We start from the raw sequence: 18,733 nt of genomic DNA, 5'->3' as shown, positions 1-18,733 counted from the left end.
TAAAACAGTGAAGAACATGTACACACCCAATCTTGTCATTTGAATGTATAAAGCCGGACTCTGGGGGGACTCAAACCCACAACCTTTAAATGACTTGCCTGATTATTGTCTAGAAGTCCAATGCACAATCTATTGCACCAGAGATCCTTACTTCTACTTAGTATGTCTCTTTGTATCATGTGTGCACATTGTATAACATGTGTGTTTATCTGAACATTAGTGTGGATATTGAAATGCTGCAAATGCAGAGACATTTAATATCTAGTCCTAATTAAATGATTCCATATAATCTAAAGAGACCGACTCTGGAGGGACTCGAACCCTCAACCTTTGAATTACTTGCCTGATTATTGTCTAGAAGTCCAATGCGCTATCCATTGCGCCACAGAGCCACATATCAACCTTGGGTGAGTCTGTTCGGAGAGTTTGGACACATTATATAACATGTCTGTGTACTGACAACTGACGGATTGGTCTTCCTGGCAGATTTCATGGTCTCTAATGCTTGAGTATAATGGGGAAATAACTTAAAGAGTTAACCTTTGAATTACTTGCCTGATTATTGTCTAGAAGTCCAATGCGCCATCCATTGCGCCACAGAGCCACATATCAACCTTGGTTGAGTCTGTTCGGAGAGTTTGGACACATTATATAACATGTCTGTGTACGAACGACTGACGGATTGGTCATCCTGGCAGATTTCATGGTCTCTAATGCTTGAGTATAATGGGGAAATAACTTAAAGAGTGTGAATTACTTCTTCAGTGTGACTGAAATCACAGAAACTGAAAATTGGACAGTTTAAGCTCACAGTGACCTGATGTATAAAATTTACTCTGGTGGGACTCAAACACAACCTTTGAATCCCTTTGAGGAGGCTATTGTGTAGATTTTCACATGTCACTCCATTGAGTAATATGTGGCATTGATAAAACAGTGAAGAACATGTACACACTCAATCTTGTCAGTTTAAAGTATAAAGCCGGACTCTGGGGGGACTCAAACCCACAACCTTTAAATGACTTGCCTGATTATTGTCTAGAAGTCCAATGCACTATCTATTGGGCCAGAGATCCTTACTTCTACTTAGTATGTCTCTTTGTATCGTGTGTGCACATTGTGTAACATGTGTGTTTATCTGAACATTAGTGTGGATATTGAAATGCTGCAAATGTAGACACATTCAATATCTAGTCCTAAATAAATGAATCCATATAATCTAAAGAGACCGACTCTGGAGGGACTCGAACCCTCAACCTTTGAATTACTTGTCTGATTATTGTCTAGAAGTCCAATGCGCTATCCATTGCGCCACAGAGCCTCATAACAACCTTGAGTGAGTCTGTTCGGAGAGTTTGGACACATTATATAACATGTCTGTGTACTGACGACTGACGGATTGGTCATCCTGGCAGTTTTCATGGTCTCTAATGCTTGAGTATAATGGGGAAATATCTTAAAGAGTGTGAATTACTTCTTCAGTGTGACTGAAATCACAGAAACTGAAAATTGGACAGTTTAAGCTCAAAGTGACCTGATGTTTAAAATTGACTCTGGTCGGAATCAAACACAACCTTTGAATCCCTGTGAGGAGGCTATTGTGTAGATTTTCACATGTCACTCCATTGAGTAATATGTGGCATTGATAAAACAGTGAAGAACATGTACACACTCAATCTTGTCAGTTTTCATTCACGGTTTAATGTATAAAGCCGGACTCTGGGGGGACTCAAACCCACAACCTTTGAATTACTTGCCTGATTATTGTCTAGAAGTCCAATGCACTATCTATTGCACCAGAGATCCTTACTTCTACTTAGTATGTCTCTTTGTATCATGTGTGCACATTGTATAACATGTGTGTTTATCTGAACATTAGTGTGGATATTGAAATGCTGCAAATGCAGAGACATTTAATATCTAGTCCTAATTAAATGAATCCAATTAATCTAAAGAGACCGACTCTGGAGGGATTATTGTCTAGAAGTCCAATGCGCTATCCATTGCGCCACAGAGCCTCATATCAAGCTTGAGTGAGTCTGTTCGGAGAGTTTGGACACATTATATAACATGTCTGTGTACTGACGACTGACGGATTGGTCATCCTGGCAGATTTCATGGTCTCTAATGCTTGAGTATAATGGGGAAATAACTTAAAGAGTTAACCTTTGAATTACTTGCCTGATTATTGTCTAGAAGTCCAATGCGCTATCCATTGCGACACAGAGCCACATATCAACCTTGAGTGAGTCTGTTCGGAGAGTTTGGACACATTATATAACATGTCTGTGTACTGACGACTGACGGATTGGTCATCCTGGCAGATTTCATGGTCTCTAATGCTTGAGTATAATGGGGAAATAACTTATAAAGAGTGTGAATTACTTCTTCAGTGTGACTGAAATCACAGAAACTGAAAATTGGACAGTTTAAGCTCAAAGTGACCTGATGTATAAAATTGACTCTGGTCGGAATCAAACACAACCTTTGAATCCCTGTGAGGAGGCTATTGTGTAGATTTTCACATGTCACTCCATTGAGTAATATGTGGCATTGATAAACCAGTGAAGAACATGTACACACTCAATCTTGTCAGTTTTCATTCACGGTTTAATGTATAAAGCCGGACTCTGGGGGGACTCAAACCCACAACCTTTGAATTACTTGCCTGATTATTGTCTAGAAGTCCAATGCACTATCTATTGCACCAGAGATCCTTACTTCTACTTAGTATGTCTCTTTGTATCATGTGTGCACATTGTATAACATGTGTGTTTATCTGAACATTAGTGTGGATATTGAAATGCTGCAAATGCAGAGACATTTAATATCTAGTCCTAATTAAATGAATCCAATTAATCTAAAGAGACCGACTCTGGAGGGATTATTGTCTAGAAGTCCAATGCGCTATCCATTGCGCCACAGAGCCTCATATCAAGCTTGAGTGAGTCTGTTCGGAGAGTTTGGACACATTATATAACATGTCTGTGTACTGACGACTGACGGATTGGTCATCCTGGCAGATTTCATGGTCTCTAATGCTTGAGTATAATGGGGAAATAACTTAAAGAGTTAACCTTTGAATTACTTGCCTGATTATTGTCTAGAAGTCCAATGCGCTATCCATTGCGCCACAGAGCCTCATATCAACCTTGAGTGAGTCTGTTCGGAGAGTTTGGACACATTATATAACATGTCTGTGTACTGACGACTGACGGATTGGTCATCCTGGCAGATTTCATGGTCTCTAATGCTTGAGTATAATGGGGAAATAACTTATAAAGAGTGTGAATTACTTCTTCAGTGTGACTGAAATCACAGAAACTGAAAATTGGACAGTTTAAGCTCAAAGTGACCTGATGTATAAAATTGACTCTGGTCGGAATCAAACACAACCTTTGAATCCCTGTGAGGAGGCTATTGTGTAGATTTTCACATGTCACTCCATTGAGTAATATGTGGCATTGATAAACCAGTGAAGAACATGTACACACTCAATCTTGTCAGTTTTCATTCACGGTTTAATGTATAAAGCCGGACTCTGGGGGGACTCAAACCCACAACCTTTGAATTACTTGCCTGATTATTGTCTAGAAGTCCAATGCACTATCTATTGCACCAGAGATCCTTACTTCTACTTAGTATGTCTCTTTGTATCATGTGTGCACATTGTATAACATGTGTGTTTATCTGAACATTAGTGTGGATATTGAAATGCTGCAAATGCAGAGACATTTAATATCTAGTCCTAATTAAATGATTCCATATAATCTAAAGAGACCGACTATGGAGGGACTCGAACCCTCAACCCCTGAATTACTTGCCTGATTATTGTCTAGAAGTCCAATGCGCTATCCATTGCGCCACAGAGCCACATATCAATCTTGGGTGAGTCTGTTCGGAGAGTTTGGACACATTATATAACATGTCTGTGTACTGACGACTGACGGATTGGTCATCCTGGCAGATTTCATGGTCTCTAATGCTTGAGTATAATGGGGAAATAACTTAAAGAGTGTGAATTACTTCTTCAGTGTGACTGAAATCACAGAAACTGAAAATTGGACAGTTTAAGCTCACAGTGACCTGATGTATAAAATTGACTCTGGTCGGAATCAAACACAACCTTTGAATACCTGTGAGGAGGCTATTGTGTAGATTTTCACATGTCACTCCATTGAGTAATATGTGGCATTGATAAAACAGTGAAGAACATGTACACACCCAATCTTGTCATTTGAATGTATAAAGCCGGACTCTGGGGGGACTCAAACCCACAACCTTTAAATGACTTGCCTGATTATTGTCTAGAAGTCCAATGCACAATCTATTGCACCAGAGATCCTTACTTCTACTTAGTATGTCTCTTTGTATCATGTGTGCACATTGTATAACATGTGTGTTTATCTGAACATTAGTGTGGATATTGAAATGCTGCAAATGCAGAGACATTTAATATCTAGTCCTAATTAAATGATTCCATATAATCTAAAGAGACCGACTCTGGAGGGACTCGAACCCTCAACCTTTGAATTACTTGCCTGATTATTGTCTAGAAGTCCAATGCGCTATCCATTGCGCCACAGAGCCTCATATCAACCTTGAGTGAGTCTGTTCGGAGAGTTTGGACACATTATATAACATGTCTGTGTACTGACGACTGACGGATTGGTCATCCTGGCAGATTTCATGGTCTCTAATGCTTGAGTATAATGGGGAAATAACTTATAAAGAGTGTGAATTACTTCTTCAGTGTGACTGAAATCACAGAAACTGAAAATTGGACAGTTTAAGCTCAAAGTGACCTGATGTATAAAATTGACTCTGGTCGGAATCAAACAGAACCTTTGAATCCCTGTGAGGAGGCTATTGTGTAGATTTTCACATGTCACTCCATTGAGTAATATGTGGCATTGATAAAACAGTGAAGAACATGTACACACTCAATCTTGTCAGTTTTCATTCACGGTTTAATGTATAAAGCCGGACTCTGGGGGGACTCAAACCCACAACCTTTGAATTACTTGCCTGATTATTGTCTAGAAGTCCAATGCACTATCTATTGCACCAGAGATCCTTACTTCTACTTAGTATGTCTCTTTGTATCATGTGTGCACATTGTATAACATGTGTGTTTATCTGAACATTAGTGTGGATATTGAAATGCTGCAAATGCAGAGACATTTAATATCTAGTCCTAATTAAATGATTCCATATAATCTAAAGAGACCGACTCTGGAGGGACTCGAACCCTCAACCTTTGAATTACTTGCCTGATTATTGTCTAGAAGTCCAATGCGCTATCCATTGCGCCACAGAGCCACATATCAACCTTGGGTGAGTCTGTTCGGAGAGTTTGGACACATTATATAACATGTCTGTGTACTGACAACTGACGGATTGGTCTTCCTGGCAGATTTCATGGTCTCTAATGCTTGAGTATAATGGGGAAATAACTTAAAGAGTTAACCTTTGAAGTACTTGCCTGATTATTGTCTAGAAGTCCAATGCGCTATCCATTGCGCCACAGAGCCACATATCAACCTTGGTTGAGTCTGTTCGGAGAGTTTGGACACATTATATGACATGTCTGTGTACGAACGACTGACGGATTGGTCATCCTGGCAGATTTCATGGTCTCTAATGCTTGAGTATAATGGGGAAATAACTTAAAGAGTGTGAATTACTTCTTCAGTGTGACTGAAATCACAGAAACTGAAAATTGGACAGTTTAAGCTCACAGTGACCTGATGTATAAAATTTACTCTGGTGGGACTCAAACACAACCTTTGAATCCCTTTGAGGAGGCTATTGTGTAGATTTTCACATGTCACTCCATTGAGTAATATGTGGCATTGATAAAACAGTGAAGAACATGTACACACTCAATCTTGTCAGTTTAAAGTATAAAGCCGGACTCTGGGGGGACTCAAACCCACAACCTTTAAATGACTTGCCTGATTATTGTCTAGAAGTCCAATGCACTATCTATTGGGCCAGAGATCCTTACTTCTACTTAGTATGTCTCTTTGTATCGTGTGTGCACATTGTGTAACATGTGTGTTTATCTGAACATTAGTGTGGATATTGAAATGCTGCAAATGTAGACACATTCAATATCTAGTCCTAAATAAATGAATCCATATAATCTAAAGAGACCGACTCTGGAGGGACTCGAACCCTCAACCTTTGAATTACTTGTCTGATTATTGTCTAGAAGTCCAATGCGCTATCCATTGCGCCACAGAGCCTCATAACAACCTTGAGTGAGTCTGTTCGGAGAGTTTGGACACATTATATAACATGTCTGTGTACTGACGACTGACGGATTGGTCATCCTGGCAGTTTTCATGGTCTCTAATGCTTGAGTATAATGGGGAAATATCTTAAAGAGTGTGAATTACTTCTTCAGCGTGACTGAAATCACAGAAACTGAAAATTGGACAGTTTAAGCTCAAAGTGACCTGATGTTTAAAATTGACTCTGGTCGGAATCAAACACAACCTTTGAATCCCTGTGAGGAGGCTATTGTGTAGATTTTCACATGTCACTCCATTGAGTAATATGTGGCATTGATAAAACAGTGAAGAACATGTACACACTCAATCTTGTCAGTTTTCATTCACGGTTTAATGTATAAAGCCGGACTCTGGGGGGACTCAAACCCACAACCTTTGAATTACTTGCCTGATTATTGTCTAGAAGTCCAATGCACTATCTATTGCACCAGAGATCCTTACTTCTACTTAGTATGTCTCTTTGTATCATGTGTGCACATTGTATAACATGTGTGTTTATCTGAACATTAGTGTGGATATTGAAATGCTGCAAATGCAGAGACATTTAATATCTAGTCCTAATTAAATGAATCCAATTAATCTAAAGAGACCGACTCTGGAGGGATTATTGTCTAGAAGTCCAATGCGCTATCCATTGCGCCACAGAGCCTCATATCAAGCTTGAGTGAGTCTGTTCGGAGAGTTTGGACACATTATATAACATGTCTGTGTACTGACGACTGACGGATTGGTCATCCTGGCAGATTTCATGGTCTCTAATGCTTGAGTATAATGGGGAAATAACTTAAAGAGTTAACCTTTGAATTACTTGCCTGATTATTGTCTAGAAGTCCAATGCGCTATCCATTGCGCCACAGAGCCTCATATCAACCTTGAGTGAGTCTGTTCGGAGAGTTTGGACACATTATATAACATGTCTGTGTACTGACGACTGACGGATTGGTCATCCTGGCAGATTTCATGGTCTCTAATGCTTGAGTATAATGGGGAAATAACTTATAAAGAGTGTGAATTACTTCTTCAGTGTGACTGAAATCACAGAAACTGAAAATTGGACAGTTTAAGCTCAAAGTGACCTGATGTATAAAATTGACTCTGGTCGGAATCAAACAGAACCTTTGAATCCCTGTGAGGAGGCTATTGTGTAGATTTTCACATGTCACTCCATTGAGTAATATGTGGCATTGATAAAACAGTGAAGAACATGTACACACTCAATCTTGTCAGTTCAAAGTATAAAGCCGGACTCTGGGGGGACTCAAACCCACAACCTTAAAATGACTTGCCTGATTATTGTCTAGAAGTCCAATGCACTATCTATTGCGCCAGAGATCCTTACTTCTACTTAGTATGTCTCTTTGTATCGTGTGTGCACATTGTGTAACATGTGTGTTTATCTGAACATTAGTGTGGATATTGAAATGCTGCAAATGTAGAGACATTCAATATCTAGTCCTAAATAAATGAATCCATATAATCCAAAGAGACCGACTCTGGAGGCACTCGAACCCTCAACCTTTGAATTACTTGCCTGATTATTGTCTAGAAGTCCAATGCGCTATCCATTGCGCCACAGAGCCACATATCACCCTAACAAATTATTTTTTAGAGTGAATGAAATCACAGAAACTGAAAGTTGGATAGTTTAAGCTCAGACTCACCTGATGTATTAAATTTACTCTGGTGGGAATCTAACCCACAACCTTTGAATCCCTGGGAGAAGGCTGTTCTGTAGAATTTCACACATAAGTCCATTGAGTAATATGTGGTATTGATAATACAAAGTGAAGACCATGTACACACCCAATCTTGTCAGTTTTCATTCACGATTTAACGTATAAAGCCGGACCCTGATTGCACTCTAAAACCCACAACCTTTGAATTACTTGCCTGCTTATTGTCTAGAAGTCCAATGCACTATCTTTTGCACCAGAGATCCTTAATTCTGCTTACTATGTGTCTTTGTATAGTGTGTGCACATTGGATAACATGTCTGTTTATCTGAACATTAGTGTGGATATTGAAATGCTGCAAATGCAGAGACATTTAATATCTAGTCCTAATTAAATGAATCCATATAATCTAAAGAGACCGACTCTTGAGGGACTCGAACCCTCAACCTTTGAATTACTTGCCTGATTATTGTCTAGAAGTCCAATGCGCTATCCATTGCTCCACAGAGCCACATATCACCCTAGCAAATGATTTTTTAGAGTGAATGAAATCACAGAAACTGAAAGTTGGATAGTTTAAGCTCAGACTCACCTAATGTATAACATTTACTCTGGTGGGAATCGAACCACAACCTTTGAATCCCTGGGAGAAGGCTGTTCTGTAGAATTTCACACATTAGTCCATTGAGTAATAAGTGGTATTGATAATACACAGTGAAGACCATGTACACACCCAATCTTGTCAGTTTTCATTCACGATTTAACGTATAAAGCCAGACTCTGGTTGCACTCAAACCCACAACCTTTGAATTACTTGTTTTATTGTCAAAAAAGTCCAATGCACTATCTATTGCAAATGAGACCCTTACTTCTACTAAGTATGTCTCTTTGTATCGTGTGTTTATCTGAACATTAATCTGGATATTGAAATGCTGCAAATGCAGAGACATTTAATATCTAGTCCTAATTAAATGATTCCATATAATCTAAACAGAACGACTCTGGAGGGACTCGAACCCTCAACCTTTGAATCACTTGCCTGATTATTGTCTAGAAGTCCAATGCGCTATCCATTGCGCCACAGAGCCACATACCAACCTTGGGTGAGTCTGTTCAGAGAGTTTGGACACATTATATAACATGTTTGTGTACTGACGACTGACGGATTGGTCATCCTGGCAAATTTCATGGTCTCTAATGCTTGAGTATAATGGGGAAATAACTTAAAGAGTGTGAATTACTTCTTCAGTGTGACTGAAATCACAGAAACTGAAAATTGGACAGTTTAAGCTCACAGTGACCTGATGTATAAAATTTACTCTGGTGGGACTCAAACACAACCTTTGAATCCCTTTGAGGAGGCTATTGTGTAGATTTTCACATGTCACTCCATTGAGCAATATGTGGCATTGATAAAACAGTGAAGAACATGTACACACTCAATCTTGTCAGTTCAAAGTATAAAGCCGGACTCTGGGGGGACTCAAACCCACAACCTTTAAATGACTTGCCTGATTATTGTCTAGAAGTCCAATGCACTATCTATTGCGCCAGAGATCCTTACTTCTACTTAGTATGTCTCTTTGTATCGTGTGTGCACATTGTGTAACATGTGTGTTTATCTGAACATTAGTGTGGATATTGAAATGCTGGAAATGTAGAGACATTCAATATCTAGTCCTAAATAAATGAATCCATATAATCCAAAGAGACCGACTCTGGAGGGACTCGAACCCTCAACCTTTGAATTACTTGCCTGATTATTGTCTAGAAGTCCAATGCGCTATCCATTGCGCCACAGAGCCACATATCACCCTAACAAATTATTTTTTAGAGTGAATGAAATCACAGAAACTGAAAGTTGGATAGTTTAAGCTCAGACTCACCTGATGTATAAAATTTACTCTGGTGGGAATCTAACCCACAACCTTTGAATCCCTGGGAGAAGGCTGTTCTGTAGAATTTCACACATTAGTCCATTGAGTAATATGTGGTACTGATAATACAAAGTGAAGACCATGTACACACCCAATCTTGTCAGTTTTCATTCACGATTTAACGTATAAAGCCGGACCCTGATTGCACTCTAAAACCCACAACCTTTGAATTACTTGCCTGCTTATTGTCTAGAAGTCCAATGCACTATCTTTTGCACCAGAGATCCTTAATTCTACTTACTATGTGTCTTTGTATAGTGTGTGCACATTGGATAACATGTCTGTTTATCTGAACATTAGTGTGGATATTGAAATGCTGCAAATGCAGAGACATTTAATATCTAGTCCTAATTAAATGAATCCATATAATCTAAAGAGACCGACTCTTGAGGGACTCGAACCCTCAACCTTTGAATTACTTGCCTGATTATTGTCTAGAAGTCCAATGCGCTATCCATTGCTCCACAGAGCCACATATCACCCTAGCAAATGATTTTTTAGAGTGAATGAAATCACAGAAACTGAAAGTTGGATAGTTTAAGCTCAGACTCACCTAATGTATAACATTTACTCTGGTGGGAATCGAACCACAACCTTTGAATCCCTGGGAGAAGGCTGTTCTGTAGAATTTCACACATTAGTCCATTGAGTAATAAGTGGTATTGATAATACACAGTGAAGACCATGTACACACCCAATCTTGTCAGTTTTCATTCACGATTTAACGTATAAAGCCAGACTCTGGTTGCACTCAAACCCACAACCTTTGAATTACTTGTTTTATTGTCAAAAAAGTCCAATGCACTATCTATTGCAAATGAGACCCTTACTTCTACTAAGTATGTCTCTTTGTATCGTGTGTGCACATTGTATAACATGTGTGTTTATCTGAACATTAATCTGGATATTGAAATGCTGCAAATGCAGAGACATTTAATATCTAGTCCTAATTAAATGAATCCATATAATCTAAAGAGACCGACCCTGGAGGGACTCGAACCCTCAACCTTTGAATTACTTGCCTGATTATTGTCTAGAAGTCCAATGCGCTATCCATTGCGCCACAGAGCCACATATCAACCTTGGGTGAGTCTGTTTGGAGAGTTTGGACACATTATATAACATGTCTGTGTACTGACGACTGACGGATTGGTCATCCTGGCAGATTTCATGGTCTCTAATGCTTGAGTATAATGGGGAAATAACTTAAAGAGTGTGAATTACTTCTTCAGTGTGACTGAAATCACAGAAACTGAAAATTGGACAGTTTAAGCTCACAGTGACCTGATGTATAAAATTTACTCTGGTGGGACTCAAACACAACCTTTGAATCCCTTTGAGGAGGCTATTGTGTAGATTTTCACATGTCACTCCATTGAGCAATATGTGGCATTGATAAAACAGTTAAAGAACATGTACACACTCAATCTTGTCAGTTTTCATTCACGGATTAATGTATAAAGCAGGACTCTAGGGGGACTCAAACCCACAACCTTTAAATGACTTGCCTGATTATTGTCTAGAAGTCCAATGCACTATCTATTGCGCCAGACATCCTTACTTCTACTTAGTATGTCTCTTTGTATCGTGTGTGCACATTGTGTAACATGTGTGTTTATCTGAACATTAGTGTGGATATTGAAATGCTGCAAATGTAGAGACATTCAATATCTAGTCCTAAATAAATGAATCCATATAATCTAAGGAGACCGACTCTGGAGGGACTCGAACCCTCAACCTTTGAATTACTTGCCTGATTATTGTCTAGAAGTCCAATGCGCTATCCATTGCGCCACAGAGCCACATACCAACCTTGGGTGAGTCTGTTCAGAGAGTTTGGACACATTATATAACATGTTTGTGTACTGACGACTGACGGATTGGTCATCCTGGCAAATTTCATGGTCTCTAATGCTTGAGTATAATGGGGAAATAACTTAAAGAGTGTGAATTACTTCTTCAGTGTGACTAAAATCACAGAAACTGAAAATTGGACAGTTTAAGCTCACAGTGACCTGATGTATAAAATTGACTCTGGTCGGAATCAAACACAACCTTTGAATCCCTGTGAGGATGCTATTGTGTAGATTTTCACCTGTCACTCCATTGAGTAATATGTGGCATTGATAAAACAGTGAAGAACATGTACACACTCAATCTTGTCAGTTTTCATTCACGGATTAATGTATAAAGCCGGACTCTGGGGGGACTCAAACGACATTTTTTAAATTTCTTGCCTGATTATTGTCTAGAAGTCCAATGCACTATCTATTGAACCAGAGATCCTTACTTCTACTTAGTATGTCTCTTTGTATCATGTGTGCACATTGTATAACATGTGTGTTTATCTGAACATTAGTGTGGATATTGAAATGCTGCAAATGCAGAGACATTTAATATCTAGTCCTAATTAAATGATTCTATATAATCTAAACAGAACGACTCTGGAGGGACTCGAACCCTCAACCTTTGAATTACTTGCCTGATTATTGTCTAGAAGTCCAATGCGCTATCCATTGCACCACAGAGCCTCATATCAACCTTGAGTGAGTCTGTTCGGAGAGTTTGGATAAATTATATAACATGTCTGTGTACTGACGACTGACGGATTGGTAATCCTGGCAGATTTCATGGTCTCTAATGCTTGAGTATAATGGGGAAATAACTTAAAGAGTGTGAATTACTTCTTCAGTGTGACTGAGATCACAGAAACTGAAAATTGGACAGTTTAAGCTCACAGTGACCTGATGTATAAAATTGATTCTGGTGGGAATCAAACACAACCTTTAAATCCCTGTGAGGAGGCTATCGTGTAGATTTTCACATGTCACTCCATTAAGTAATATATGGCATTGATAAAACAGTGAAGAACATGTACACACTCAATCTTGTCAGTTTTCATTCACGGTTTAATGTATAAAGCAGGACTCTAGGAGGACTCAAACCCACAACCTTTAAATGACTTGCCTGATTATTGTCTAGAAGTCCAATGCACTATCTATTGCGCAAGAGATCCTTACTTCTACTTAGTATGTCTCTTTGTATCGTGTGTGCACATTGTGTAACATGTGTGTTTATCTGAACATTAGTGTGGATATTGAAATGCTGCAAATGTAGAGACATTCAATATCTAGTCCTAAATAAATGAATCCATATAATCTAAGGAGACCGACTCTGGAGGAACTCGAACCCTCAACCTTTGAATTACTTGCCTGATTATTGTCTAGAAGTCCAATGCGCTATCCATTGCGCCTCAGAGCCACATATCACCCTAACAAATTGTTTTTTAGAGTGAATGAAATCACAGAAACTGAAAGTTGGATAGTTTAAGCTCAGACTCACCTGATGTATAAAATTTACTCTGGTGGGAATCAAACCCACAACCTTTGAATCCCTGGGAGAAGGCTGTTCTGTAGAATTTCACACATTAGTCCATTGAGTAATATGTGGTATTGATAATACACAGTGAAGACCATGTACACACCCAATCTTGTCAGTTTTCATTCACGATTTAACGTATAAAGCCGGACCCTGATTGCACTCTAAACCCACAACCTTTGAATTACTTGCCTGCTTATTGTCTAGAAGTCCAATGCACTATCTATTGCACCAGAGATCCTTACTTCTACTTACTATGTCTCTTTGTATAGTGTGTACACATTGGATAACATGTCTGTTTATCTGAACATTAGTGTGGATATTGAAATGCTGCAAATGCAGAGACATTTAATATCTAGTCCTAAATAAATGAATCCATATAATCTAAAGAGACCGACTCTGGAGGGACTCGAACCCTCAACCTTTGAATTACTTGCCTGATTATTGTCTAGAAGTCCAATGCGCTATCCATTGCTCCACAGAGCCACATATCACCCTAGCAAATGATTTTTTAGAGTGAATGAAATCACAGAAACTGAAAGTTGGATAGTTTAAGCTCAGACTCACCTAATGTATAACATTTACTCTGGTGGGAATCGAACCACAACCTTTGAATCCCTGGGAGAAGGCTGTTCTGTAGAATTTCACACATTAGTCCATTGAGTAATAAGTGTTATTGATAATACACAGTGAAGACCATGTACACACCCAATCTTGTCAGTTTTCATTCACGATTTAACGTATAAAGCCAGACTCTGGTTGCACTCAAACCCACAACCTTTGAATTACTTGTTTTATTGTCAAAAAAGTCCAATGCACTATCTATTGCAAATGAGATCCTTACTTCTACTAAGTATGTCTCTTTGTATCGTGTGTTTATCTGAACATTAATCTGGATATTGAAATGCTGCAAATGCAGAGACATTTAATATCTAGTCCTAATTAAATGATTCCATATAATCTAAACAGAACGACTCTGGAGGGACTCGAACCCTCAACCTTTGAATCACTTGCCTAATTATTGTCTAGAAGTCCAATGCGCTATCCATTGCGCCACAGAGCCACATACCAACCTTGGGTGAGTCTGTTCAGAGAGTTTGGACACATTATATAACATGTTTGTGTACTGACGACTGACGGATTGGTCATCCTGGCAAATTTCATGGTCTCTAATGCTTGAGTATAATGGGCAAATAACTTAAAGAGTGTGAATTACTTCTTCAGTGTGACTGAAATCACAGAAACTGAAAATTGGACAGTTTAAGCTCACAGTGACCTGATGTATAAAATTGACTCTGGTCGGAATCAAACACAACCTTTGAATCCCTGTGAGGAGGCTATTGTGTAGATTTTCACCTGTCACTCCATTGAGTAATATGTGGCATTGATAAAACAGTGAAGAACATGTACACACTCAATCTTGTCAGTTTTCATTCACGGATTAATGTATAAAGCCGGACTCTGGGGGGACTCAAACGACATTTTTTGAATTTCTTGCCTGATTATTGTCTAGAAGTCCAATGCACTATCTATTGCACCAGAGATCCTTACTTCTACTTAGTATGTCTCTCTGTATCATGTGTGCACATTGTATAACATGTGTGTTTATCTGAACATTAGTGTGGATATTGAAATGCTGCAAATGCAGAGACATTCAATATCTAGTCCTAATTAAATGATTCCATATAATCTAAACAGAAGGACTCTGGAGGGACTCGAACCCTCAACCTTTGAATTACTTGCCTGATTATTGTCTAGAAGTCCAATGCGCTATCCATTGCGCCACATATCAACCTTGAGTGAGTCTGTTCGGAGAGTTTGGATACATTATATAACATGTCTGTGTACTGACGACTGACGGATTGGTAATCCTGGCAGATTTCATGGTCTCTAATGCTTGAGTATAATGGGGAAATAACTTAAAGAGTGTGAATTACTTCTTCAGTGTGACTGAGATCACAGAAACTGAAAATTGGACAGTTTAAGCTCACAGTGACCTGATGTATAAAATTGACTCTGGTGGGAATCAAACACAACCTTTAAATCCCTGTGAGGAGGCTATCGTGTAGATTTTCACATGTCACTCCATTAAGTAATATGTGGCATTGATAAAACAGTGAAGAACATGTACACACTCAATCTTGTCAGTTTTCATTCACGGTTTAATGTATAAAGCAGGACTCTAGGGGGACTCAAACCCACAACCTTTAAATGATTTGCCTGATTATTGTCTAGAAGTCCAATGCACTTTCTATTGCGCCAGAGATCCTTACTTCTACTTAGTATGTCTCTTTGTATCGTGTGTGCACATTGTGTAACATGTGTGTTTATCTGAACATTAGTGTGGATATTGAAATGCTGCAAATGTAGAGACATTCAATATCTAGTCCTAAATAAATGAATCCATATAATCTAAGGAGACCGACTCTGGAGGGACTCGAACCCTCAACCTTTGAATTACTTGCCTGATTATTGTCTAGAAGTCCAATGCGCTATCCATTGCGCCTCAGAGCCACATATCCCCCTAACAAATTATTTTTTAGAGTGAATGAAATCACAGAAACTGAAAGTTGGATAGTTTAAGCTCAGACTCACCTAATGTATCAAATTTACTCTGGTGGGAATCAAACCCACAACCTTTGAATCCCTGGGAGAAGGCTGTTCTGTAGAATTTCACACATTAGTCCATTGAGTAATATGTGGTATTGATAATACACAGTGAAGACCATGTACACACCCAATCTTGTCAGTTTTCATTCACGATTTAACGTATAAAGCCGGACCCTGATTGCACTCTAAACCCACAACCTTTGAATTACTTGTTTTATTGTCAAAAAAGTCCAATGCACTATCTATTGCAAATGAGATCCTTACTTCTACTAAGTATGTCTCTTTGTATCGTGTGTGCACATTGTATAACATGTGTGTTTATCTGAACATTAATCTGGATATTGAAATGCTGCAAATGCAGAGACATTTTATATCTAGTCCTAATTAAATGATCCCATATAATCTAAACAGAACGACTCTGGAGGGACTCGAACCCTCAACCTTTGAATCACTTGCCTGATTATTGTCTAGAAGTCCAATGCGCTATCCATTGCGCCACATACCAACCTTGGGTGAGTCTGTTCAGAGAGTTTGGACACATTATATAACATGTTTGTGTACTGACGACTGACGGATTGGTCATCCTGGCAAATTTCATGGTCTCTAATGCTTGAGTATAATGGGGAAATAACTTAAAGAGTGTGAATTACTTCTTCAGTGTGACTGAAATCACAGAAACTGAAAATTGGACAGTTTAAGCTCACAGTGACCTGATGTATAAAATTGACTCTGGTCGGAATCAAACACAACCTTTGAATCCCTGTGAGGAGGCTATTGTGTAGATTTTCACCTGTCACTCCATTGAGTAATATGTGGCATTGATAAAACAGTGAAGAACATGTACACACTCAATCTTGTCAGTTTTCATTCACGGATTAATGTATAAAGCCGGACTCTGGGGGGACTCAAACGACATTTTTTGAATTTCCTGCCTGATTATTGTCTAGAAGTCCAATGCACTATCTATTGCACCAGAGATCCTTACTTCTACTTAGTATGTCTCTTTGTATCATGTGTGCACATTGTATAACATGTGTGTTTATCTGAACATTAGTGTGGATATTGAAATGCTGCAAATGCAGAGACATTTATTATCTAGTCCTAATTAAATGATTCCATATAATCTAAACAGAACGACTCTGGAGGGACTCGAACCCTCAACCTTTGAATTACTTGCCTGATTATTGTCTAGAAGTCCAATGCGCTATCCATTGCACCACAGAGCCACATATCAACCTTGGGTGAGTCTGTTCGGAGAGTTTGGACACATTATATAACATGTCTGTGTACTGACGACTGACGGATTGGTCATCCTGGCAGATTTCATGGTCTCTAATGCTTGAGTATAATGGGGAAATAACTTAAAGAGTGTGAATTACTTCTTCAGTGTGACTGAAATCACAGAAACTGAAAATTGGACAGTTTAAGCTCACAGTGACCTGATGTATAAAATTTACTCTGGTGGGACTCAAACACAACCTTTGAATCCCTTTGAGGAGGCTATTGTGTAGATTTTCACATGTCACTCCATTGAGTAATAAGTGGCATTGATAAAACAGTGAAGAACATGTACACACTCAATCTTGTCAGTTTAAAGTATAAAGCCGGACTCTGGGGGGACTCAAACCCACAACCTTTAAATGACTTGCCTGATTATTGTCTAGAAGTCCAATGCACTATCTATTGGGCCAGAGATCCTTACTTCTACTTAGTATGTCTCTTTGTATCGTGTGTGCACATTGTGTAACATGTGTGTTTATCTGAACATTAGTGTGGATATTGAAATGCTGCAAATGTAGAGACATTCAATATCTAGTCCTAAATAAATGAATCCATATAATCTAAAGAGACCGACTCTGGAGGGACTCGAACCCTCAACCTTTGAATTACTTGTCTGATTATTGTCTAGAAGTCCAATGCGCTATCCATTGCACCACAGAGCCACATATCAACCTTGGGTGAGTCTGTTCGGAGAGTTTGGACACATTATATAACATGTCTGTGTACTGACGACTGACGGATTGGTCATCCTGGCAGATTTCATGGTCTCTAATGCTTGAGTATAATGGGGAAATAACTTAAAGAGTGTGAATTACTTCTTCAGTGTGACTGAAATCACAGAAACTGAAAATTGGACAGTTTAAGCTCACAGTGACCTGATGTATAAAATTTACTCTGGTGGGAATCAAACACAACCTTTAAATCCCTGTGAGGAGGCTATCGTGTAGATTTTCACATGTCACTCCATTGAGTAATATGTGGCATTGATAAAACAGTGAAGAACATGTAGACACTGAATCTTGTCAGTTTAATGTATAAAGCCGGACTCTGGGGGGACTCAAACCCACAACCTTTAAATGACTTGCCTGATTATTGTCTAGAAGTCAAATGCACTATCTATTGCACCAGAGATCCTTACTTCTACTTAGTATGTCTCTTTGTATCATGTGTGCACATTGTATAACATGTGTGTTTATCTGAACATTAGTGTGGATATTGAAATGCTGCAAATGCAGAGACATTTAATATCTATTCCTAATTAAATGAATCCATATAATTCTAGACCGACTCTGGAGGGACTCGAACCCTCAACCTTTGAATTACTTGCCTGATTATTGTCTAGAAGTCCAATGCGCTATCCATTGCGCCACAGAGCCACATATCAACCTTGGGTGAGTCTGTTCGGAGAGTTTGGACACATTATATAACATGTATGTGAATTACCTGTCTTATTGTCAAAAAAGTTCAATGCACTATCTATTGCACCAGAGATACTTACTTCTACTGAGTGTGTCTCTTTCTATCGTGTGTGCATATTGTATAACATGTGTGTTTA

General features: G+C 38.8%; 17 non-coding genes across 17 annotated transcripts; all 17 read right to left on the bottom strand.

Annotated features, from left to right (window-relative positions):
• Window positions 1-300: 300 nt before the first annotated feature.
• On the bottom strand, window positions 301-392 carry trnar-ucu (transfer RNA arginine (anticodon UCU)). The gene is given in 2 exon segments: window positions 301-336; window positions 356-392. It is a non-coding gene; the product is annotated as a tRNA-Arg (tRNA).
• Window positions 393-1,229: 837 nt separating this feature from the next.
• Window positions 1,230-1,321, bottom strand: trnar-ucu (transfer RNA arginine (anticodon UCU)). The gene is given in 2 exon segments: window positions 1,230-1,265; window positions 1,285-1,321. It is a non-coding gene; the product is annotated as a tRNA-Arg (tRNA).
• Window positions 1,322-4,498: 3,177 nt separating this feature from the next.
• trnar-ucu (transfer RNA arginine (anticodon UCU)) lies at window positions 4,499-4,590 on the bottom strand. Its single transcript is given in 2 exon segments — window positions 4,499-4,534; window positions 4,554-4,590. It is a non-coding gene; the product is annotated as a tRNA-Arg (tRNA).
• Window positions 4,591-5,230: 640 nt separating this feature from the next.
• trnar-ucu (transfer RNA arginine (anticodon UCU)) lies at window positions 5,231-5,322 on the bottom strand. Its single transcript is given in 2 exon segments — window positions 5,231-5,266; window positions 5,286-5,322. It is a non-coding gene; the product is annotated as a tRNA-Arg (tRNA).
• An 837-nt stretch (window positions 5,323-6,159) lies between these two features.
• trnar-ucu (transfer RNA arginine (anticodon UCU)) lies at window positions 6,160-6,251 on the bottom strand. The gene is given in 2 exon segments: window positions 6,160-6,195; window positions 6,215-6,251. It is a non-coding gene; the product is annotated as a tRNA-Arg (tRNA).
• Window positions 6,252-7,787: 1,536 nt separating this feature from the next.
• On the bottom strand, window positions 7,788-7,879 carry trnar-ucu (transfer RNA arginine (anticodon UCU)). Its single transcript is given in 2 exon segments — window positions 7,788-7,823; window positions 7,843-7,879. It is a non-coding gene; the product is annotated as a tRNA-Arg (tRNA).
• A 1,089-nt stretch (window positions 7,880-8,968) lies between these two features.
• On the bottom strand, window positions 8,969-9,060 carry trnar-ucu (transfer RNA arginine (anticodon UCU)). Its single transcript is given in 2 exon segments — window positions 8,969-9,004; window positions 9,024-9,060. It is a non-coding gene; the product is annotated as a tRNA-Arg (tRNA).
• A 625-nt stretch (window positions 9,061-9,685) lies between these two features.
• On the bottom strand, window positions 9,686-9,777 carry trnar-ucu (transfer RNA arginine (anticodon UCU)). The gene is given in 2 exon segments: window positions 9,686-9,721; window positions 9,741-9,777. It is a non-coding gene; the product is annotated as a tRNA-Arg (tRNA).
• Window positions 9,778-10,888: 1,111 nt separating this feature from the next.
• trnar-ucu (transfer RNA arginine (anticodon UCU)) lies at window positions 10,889-10,980 on the bottom strand. Its single transcript is given in 2 exon segments — window positions 10,889-10,924; window positions 10,944-10,980. It is a non-coding gene; the product is annotated as a tRNA-Arg (tRNA).
• A 639-nt stretch (window positions 10,981-11,619) lies between these two features.
• trnar-ucu (transfer RNA arginine (anticodon UCU)) lies at window positions 11,620-11,711 on the bottom strand. Its single transcript is given in 2 exon segments — window positions 11,620-11,655; window positions 11,675-11,711. It is a non-coding gene; the product is annotated as a tRNA-Arg (tRNA).
• A 637-nt stretch (window positions 11,712-12,348) lies between these two features.
• Window positions 12,349-12,440, bottom strand: trnar-ucu (transfer RNA arginine (anticodon UCU)). Its single transcript is given in 2 exon segments — window positions 12,349-12,384; window positions 12,404-12,440. It is a non-coding gene; the product is annotated as a tRNA-Arg (tRNA).
• Window positions 12,441-13,681: 1,241 nt separating this feature from the next.
• Window positions 13,682-13,773, bottom strand: trnar-ucu (transfer RNA arginine (anticodon UCU)). The gene is given in 2 exon segments: window positions 13,682-13,717; window positions 13,737-13,773. It is a non-coding gene; the product is annotated as a tRNA-Arg (tRNA).
• A 485-nt stretch (window positions 13,774-14,258) lies between these two features.
• Window positions 14,259-14,350, bottom strand: trnar-ucu (transfer RNA arginine (anticodon UCU)). Its single transcript is given in 2 exon segments — window positions 14,259-14,294; window positions 14,314-14,350. It is a non-coding gene; the product is annotated as a tRNA-Arg (tRNA).
• A 1,359-nt stretch (window positions 14,351-15,709) lies between these two features.
• trnar-ucu (transfer RNA arginine (anticodon UCU)) lies at window positions 15,710-15,801 on the bottom strand. Its single transcript is given in 2 exon segments — window positions 15,710-15,745; window positions 15,765-15,801. It is a non-coding gene; the product is annotated as a tRNA-Arg (tRNA).
• Window positions 15,802-17,031: 1,230 nt separating this feature from the next.
• trnar-ucu (transfer RNA arginine (anticodon UCU)) lies at window positions 17,032-17,123 on the bottom strand. Its single transcript is given in 2 exon segments — window positions 17,032-17,067; window positions 17,087-17,123. It is a non-coding gene; the product is annotated as a tRNA-Arg (tRNA).
• A 625-nt stretch (window positions 17,124-17,748) lies between these two features.
• Window positions 17,749-17,840, bottom strand: trnar-ucu (transfer RNA arginine (anticodon UCU)). Its single transcript is given in 2 exon segments — window positions 17,749-17,784; window positions 17,804-17,840. It is a non-coding gene; the product is annotated as a tRNA-Arg (tRNA).
• Window positions 17,841-18,462: 622 nt separating this feature from the next.
• trnar-ucu (transfer RNA arginine (anticodon UCU)) lies at window positions 18,463-18,554 on the bottom strand. The gene is given in 2 exon segments: window positions 18,463-18,498; window positions 18,518-18,554. It is a non-coding gene; the product is annotated as a tRNA-Arg (tRNA).
• Between the last annotated feature and the right edge of the window lie 179 nt (window positions 18,555-18,733).

This window comes from Platichthys flesus, chromosome 20, assembly GCF_949316205.1.
Source record: "Platichthys flesus chromosome 20, fPlaFle2.1, whole genome shotgun sequence".
NCBI lineage: Eukaryota > Metazoa > Chordata > Actinopteri > Pleuronectiformes > Pleuronectidae > Platichthys > Platichthys flesus.
This window is presented reverse-complemented; position numbering and strand designations above follow the sequence as displayed.